Source organism: Hevea brasiliensis, chromosome 11 (assembly GCF_030052815.1).
Source record: "Hevea brasiliensis isolate MT/VB/25A 57/8 chromosome 11, ASM3005281v1, whole genome shotgun sequence".
In the NCBI taxonomy this organism is placed as follows: Eukaryota; Viridiplantae; Streptophyta; class Magnoliopsida; order Malpighiales; family Euphorbiaceae; genus Hevea; species Hevea brasiliensis.
The window spans coordinates 78,549,257-78,557,173 of record NC_079503.1 but is presented as its reverse complement, the minus strand read 5'-3'; the positions used below and the strand labels follow the sequence as shown (position 1 = coordinate 78,557,173).

Sequence of the window (7,917 nt, the reverse complement as noted above, 5' to 3'; positions counted from 1 at the left end):
CTAAAATAAAAAAATTAATAAATAAAAAATAAATAATATAATTTGATTGTATTGCAATATTAAGTAAAATAGTTTATTAGTATCTAATTTTTTAATTTTTATGAACAATTAATTATTTATTATATATATTTAAAATATTTATTGGTTACATATTATTTTTAATTAATTTCCATCTAAGATTTTTTTAGTAAAACAATATATTAATATTTGTAAAGTTATGAATATTAATTAAAATTATATATTAATGACCACAATTTTTAACAATGAAAATAAGAATAATATAAATCATCCAAACATTATTATTAATTTTAAAATTTGTTAAATGACCAACTTAAAAAAATTATTTAATCTTAATTGAAGACTAATACTAACAAAAAAATTAAAAATAATTAAATTTAAACCGAATTAATTTATTCATTATGTATATCTTTATTATTACAAGTATATTTTTATTTCCATAAAACAATATATCAATATTTATAAAATTATTAATATTAATTAAAATTAAATATTTAATGACTATAATTTACAAAAATGAAATAAAAAATAATAGAAATCATTAGAAGATTATTAATAATTTTAAAATTTGTTAAATGAAGAACATAAAAGGAATTTTTTTTTAAAATTTTAGTTGAAGATCAATACTAACAAAACAATTAAAGATAATTAAATTTAAATCTAATTAATTTATTCAAATGCATATTTATATTATCACAAGTATGATTTTTTAAAAATTATTATTGTAGAGCTGGCATTACACCACCTATATAAAATATTATCTCTTGCATTAATAATAAATAAAAGATAATATTAATAATATATTAATTAATTAATTAATTAGATTTATATTTATATTATTACAATATTAATATTTTTCTATTTTTATTTCTTTTAGTGTTAAAAATAATAGTGTTCGTAATTCTTATTCTTTTGAATGAAAAGAAGAATTGATAAGAATTGAAATAAAAAAATATATTATATAAACCAAACCGTATTTGACTAAATTTATTTTATCATGTTAATATAATTCTAATTTTCTATTAATAATTGAATCAAGAATAGTATTATGCCCAATTATACTGAATACCAAATAAAAAAATAATTAAAACTAAAATTAATTTTACAAAAATATTTTTTATGATGTTTTTAGAAATATAATATAATTTTAATATAATGAAAACTTAAATAAGTAATAAATACAGTGCATTTATAATAATAGACTATGCACTAGAATATAAATACATGTACGAAGGAGGGACAAACTTTTTAAACCAATAAAATTATTATTATAAATATTAATAATATAAATTTATTTTTTTCCTTTTAAATTTTATTTTTTAAAAATTATTTTACAGAAATTTTGCTATAATTTTTAATTTAGAAGTAGACCTCTCTCTCTCTCTCTCTCTCTCTCTCTCTATATATATATATAGATATATATAATTCAATTTTAATTAGAATTTGCATGATTAAATTTATATGTTAACAATGTGCTTATAATAAATATAATATAATCTACAAATATATTAAATAGATTTTAAATTTTTTGTATTAAATAATATAACAATATAAAATTTCAAAATATCGGTATAATAAAAATGAAAATTTTGTAATAATAATGCACTAAACTAATAAAAAATTATTTTAAAAATTAGTTTATTTTCTAATTTTATAATTCCCTTTCATATTAATTTAGGCATACAATTTTATTATGCAAGTTAATATTATTTTAAATTACAAAAAATTAAAGCAAAATATATGCAAATCAAACTTTTCTTAAAATAATAAAATAATAGAATTTAAATGAATTAAATTCATGGACCAATTTATATTTATTATTAATTTATTTTAATTTTTAAATATTTTCACCTATTTATATTTTAAAAACTTATTATTATTTTTTAATTATATTAATATTATAACACATAATTTTTTTAAAATACGATCAAATAAAAAATAATTTTAAATTAATAAATTTTTTTTATATAATTAATTAAAATGACATTAAAATTAATATTTTAATTTAAATAATTAAATATAATATTTGTAATATAATGATAATATTATATAATATAAAATTAATAAAACATTATATAAAAAAAAATTAAATTATGAGTTTTTATAATAAGTATGAAAAAAAAAGTTAAATTAAAACCACTGAATAGTACATGCACGTTAATTAAGATAAAACCAAATCAAGACAAAAGAAAACAAGTCTAAAAGTGAATCTATTTAACCCTACAATTGGAAGTTTCTAATTAATGGTGCAAACCGTTTTCTTTCCTCATTGTCTTAGCAGAATTTGAAGCATGCCAATCGCAGCTAAGAACTCCACGCATTGTAGTAGGCTTAAAACATCTAAAACTCCCTTCAAAGTCCTAAGCCTTACATAGTCAGCTGCTTTCATCACCTTCTATAGTCCTGCCATTACTCCTTTCAGTGCCACCAGCACCAATCCCTCCACTTGCCTCACTTCCTCCCCATTCTTCACTCGAACCACCAACCTTATCAACTCCGCCATCTTCCTGTTTGCTATAACCACTTGTTGTGTAACGCCCTCACTGTAGGTAGTCTGTACGTTCTACTGTTCCGATGACTAACGTCTGTTTGGACAGCCAGAATGTCTGAAACTACACTTAAACTAGAATGATGAGATATAAATGGATGAAATAAAGAGTAAGAAAAATTAAGGGAAAACAAAAGAAATGAAATGTAACTAGGTTAAAGGAGCTGGAACCACAGCGATGGGTGACCGTACCAGAAAGTCACTGCGTAGACAGTTGACAACCCCAGACTCACAAGGAACCCTAAGAAATAATTTCTGGGACTTAATTAAAAGTTTACTGAGGTACAAATGACATTATAAATTTCAAAGAAAATTTAGTTAATCGGTATAGATGAAAATAAAAAAAAAATGAAATAAACAGTATAAAAATTAAAGGAACCGTCTGTCAGAACTCGATCAGATACTGAAAAGTTTGACTATAACCCGAAGAGGGACATTTTGGTCATTTGGCACCTAGAGTCGACTTTTGACCTAAATGTCAATTAAAATGAGTAATATTAAAATTTTAAAAATCCCATGAAAACATGAAACTATATGTAATGTAATTAAAGGAAACATAAGAGGAATTATTAGAATTATTAAAACTTCAATTATTATAATTAATAAACAAATCTTAGTGGGATATAAATAGGCATAAGGTGACAAAAATGCATCCACTTAACATCATCTTCCTCATCTCATCTCCCATGGCCGAAACCCTTTCCCTTTCTTCCTCCATAGATTTCTCACTTCCATGCTTTAAATCCCTTCCATTCTCACTATAATCTTCACAAGTTCCTTAATTAAAATTCATCCCCACACCTTAAGGAAGCTCTAAGCAGCAAAGGAAAAGAGAAATCTTGAAGTTTTTACAAGGTTGAGAAGTAGTTATTAAAGGTTAGTGCATGTTTTCTTTTCCTTTCTTTGTTAAATCTTGAATTGAGGTTGAAATGAGTAAGTATAACATGAAATTGAAAGCAAATGATAAGAAACTTTAGAACCCTTATTTCGACAGCCTTGGAAATTATGGGAGTTTGATAAATTCATGCATGTAAATGGTGTTTAGTGATGTTGATGGATAAGTAGATGAAGTTATATGTGTTAAAAATTTGATTGCATGTGTATGTTGTGATTGACAAATTGGAGTTAGGTTTTTTACCTAACTATTGGATACTTTATGTAATTGCTGGAATTTGACTTTGTTGAGTTGAATGGATGATGTTTAGAAGTGCCATGAATGTCAATTTGTAGTTTAGGAGTTGGAGGAAATGAAATTTGAAAGTGTACTTTTCTATGCAGGTTTGAGACTTTGTAATCTAGTGAATGTTTTGAGCCATAACTAAATTTTTGTTGCTCCAATTGGTATGAGGCCAATTGGAGACGAAACTAGACCTAAAATGCTCCATTTTTCATGAAGAAACTATGCCTAAATTCTGTCTATAAAATGACCTAAATTCTGTCCCAATCCGGATGACCATATAGTGAACTCAGAAAAATGACCAAATGAACAGTACACATTCAATTGGCCATAACTCCCTCTAGACAGGTCCAAATGACCTGAATTTTGTACCATTAGAAAGCTTATACATAGGAATACAAGGACACAGAGCCCAGAAATGTCTCTAACCAAACCAAATTGTTGGCCAAAATTAGGTCACAAAACTGTCCATAACTATATTGCCCAGAAATTGCTAAACATAGGCTTACTTGACCAGTTTTGGCAAAAAGGCCATAACTTGGTCTACAAAAATCCAAATGCAATGAAATCAGTGGAAAAGTTTCCACAAGACATCAATCTAAAATATTGACATTCTGACCAAAACCCAGAAATCAAGAGAACTAGGTCAATTGGCTAGGTCAAATTACTATGCAAATTCTGGAAATTGCCTAAGTGACCACTTGAACCCAGAATGGTCTTTTAGTCATATCTCCCACTAGAAAACTCTAATTTGAATGAGCCATATTGTTCTAGAAACTTGAGGGATAGGGCTCCAACCTTGTTTTAGACACATTCCTCAAATTATGAATGTAAGAATCCTAAAGTTGAGTCAAAGCCACTAACCTGACCTGGAATCCTGTTGGCACAGGATACACGAGTCTAGTCCAGTTATTTGGCTATAAGTAGTTCTACAAGACTTGAAATATTGCAATAAAAAATTTTGAGTAACCATATGACATAGAGCAATAAATTATATGAAGAACACTAAGCCTAAAAGTGACTGCAACATGTTCAATTAAATTGGTAAATTGTAACTCTAAAATCTACCTAGCTAAGGATCCAAAATTAGGAAATAAACCAGTTATGGTTATTTGACCATAACTTGACTTATAGAAATCCAAATGATATGATTCAAAAAGGAAAACAAAAATAAAACATGGAGGAACAACTTCCATGAAGGAAGTATTGCCAAACAGTGGCACCACAAGTTGATCAAATTGATAGGTAAAGTCAAGACATTAAAACTAAACCTAAAGAAAGGTTCATAAGACAAATAAATTTATAGTAGGGTTTTAACCCTAATATGTTGCTAAACACTAAATTACACGAAATAGGTATGTGGGACCCACTTACCCACTACAACTTGACATGAAATTTCTAATAAGTAGTTGATAATGCTTAATTGCCTAAAGTAAACCTAGGCTTATGTATATAGTTTGGAACGATTGGTATACCAATTAGGGACTACAGATAGCAGTAATGCCTACATGAATAATAATTGATCGACAAAATATGTCTGATATGATTGTTCTATAGGCTATATGTCTGCCCGTTGGCCATTGAGTCTAATTTTATTTCTGGCTTTAAAAGCCTGCTCGCTAGCCTTGTGCCTGACATGACAGTTGTATACAGGGTAGACATATGGTTGTCTAACCAGTATACTCCTGTATCCAGCCTTTATAGTCTGTTATAAGTTACTTGGGTACTGATATGATTTTAAAAAGACTGAAAATGAAATAAATACACAGATAAGATCCTAATAAATAAATTGATCCCAAAATTAAATAAATCTGTAAAGACTTAGAATTTATTTATGAAATTTACCTAGAATTATCATTTTTAATTATTCAGTTATTTTTCTTTAAAGGTATGTACCACTAAGCAATTCGCTTAGTGCGTTGGTTTTCCATCGCTTAGGTACTGGAGACCAGACACAGCCATAGCAGCAGCCGTAGCAATAGTGCCCTGACAGAGATTGACTAGATCTGACAGTGTCTGCTAGTCACCTCAGCAGCATTTATTTTGGTAGGGCCCATGTTATTAGATTTTGTATTTTGGTTTATTGTGCATAAGTAGATACAGTGTAAATCATTTTGAACATTGTAAATAAATTGTAATTATATTTTGGATTGTAAATAAAGCTATGAGCTTTTATATATAAATTTTCATATGAATGAGTTATATTATTTTCTTGAAATTACATGAAAAGTTGTGAATGATATGACATATGGAAATATGAGATAGATATGAAATTGTTTTTAACAAGTAAATATTGAAACCCGCCAGATGCAAATAAAACAGAAGAGGCTTTGCTCGGGTTTTCACAGAAATAATTTATGATTAAAAAAAAAAAAAATTTACTATAGGTTTTCTATGAAGTATAAAATTAATAATGGATAGAACAAGATAAGATAGGGTGCTGCGGCACTGAATGTGGCACGTTTTACTCGGCTACACTGTAGACGGGTAAGGGGCGTCACATGTTGCCTCTCCATTTCCCTCTCCACCCTCTCCTCTTCTAACCTTATTTTCACCCTCAAAGCCTCAATCTTTCTCATCTGTTCTTGTGTCAATTCAACTAGACTCGAACTGAGAATACCATTTATCCTTATTGAGTTAACCAGTTTAAGCACTGCTGAAGGTTTCCACCCAGTAACCCAAGAATACGCATTCTCTAAAGGGGAAATCCAAATTGGACAAAAGAAAGCAAGCACATCTTCATGGGCTAAGGCCCATTTTATAGTGTAGTAGTCTTTGTAATGTTGTGTGACTTTGGACACTGAAGCTTGTAGCTCTTGCTCACACTCACACCCAGTTTTAGCTCGATAATCCTCAGACGCCCTTCGCAGGTGTTGCAGATACTCATGGAGTTGACACATCCACTTCTCAAAAAACTCAGAGAACCTCTCTTCAACTTTAGTTTTCATATCTTTCCCCTTTTATTTATGCAAAGAGATGGAGAAAGAAAAGGGATAACTAGCTAGCTAGGACCAGGTGGGAGATAGAGAGAGATGAATAAAGTGATATGTTTTTATATATAAGAAACGGTATGCTTGTGCTTGGCTTATGTGCAGCAATGAGTTAGTGGTGAGTGTCAAGGGACGAGTGATGCTTTGCAAATATGGAAAGCCTCTCTCGGAGAAGGACATGAGTATGATGGATATAGGTTTGGCTTTGACCATGTTGATGAGTCAATCATGCACCCCACCACCTGGTGTTTTATGTTTCTTATATTGGAAAACCTATCAGTAAAATAAACTATGTTGAGTTCAATGTGGAACCCAAATATCTTCCTCTTCCTTCGCTGTCTCTATCAATAAAACCTTCCTCTGAGGTAATATACAACTCCATGCAACTTGATTCTTTTGCTGACATGTTTCAGTAGCTACAAGCCAACAACTTGCTTTAAGCTTTTGATTTTATTGATTTGAGTTTGATCATTTCTTATTGCTTGTAGTTGCTTCAATCAGGGAATTTATCATTTGAGTAATTATTAATTTACGTATTGCCAAAAATGGTTATGGTTATGAAGACCAATGAATAACAACTCTAACTCACAAAAAGCCCTTAAAAATAACAATAGCCAATTTTTTATTTTTTCCAATCGACAATTCAAGCATACATAAAAGCTTTAAAATCCAAAATATTACATTTAATATAGGAATTTTCTGGGTTATGTGCAAAAAGTGTTTTAAGAGAAAAAAGAGTATGCATATAGAGAGAGAGACTGTGCCCCAAGGCATTGCAGCACTACCAACGAAACTAGAAAATGGGTGCTCAATTGAAGTTTTGTAAAATGAATGCATTCAGCTCTAATTAAATATGATACTTGCTTGGTTTTCTACTCAAAGCATGATAAATTGGATGAAATTATAAAGGAAAATCCAAGAATGTGCTCAGGTAAAATCCAAGAATGTGCTCAGGTAAGCATAATATATATTTTGGGAACTTGATCCACGTGTTTGATCCAAACAAGGTCTCTCGTGGTACACCGATTCAATAATCTTTTCCTAGATCAATAGCCCATTGAAAAAGGTCCAAAATAGGTAATTTAGAAATTGATTAACATCTAAAAATAATTTTATGAAATCTTTTATGAAATCCTATGCTCTCACATCTCTTGGAATTGCTTTATGGCTAAATAACATTTGTG

General features: G+C 28.8%; 1 pseudogene; it reads right to left on the bottom strand.

The window, feature by feature from the left end:
• Nucleotides 1-2,254: 2,254 nt before the first annotated feature.
• Nucleotides 2,255-6,691, bottom strand: LOC131170322 (protein DOG1-like 4; annotated as a pseudogene).
• Between the last annotated feature and the right edge of the window lie 1,226 nt (nucleotides 6,692-7,917).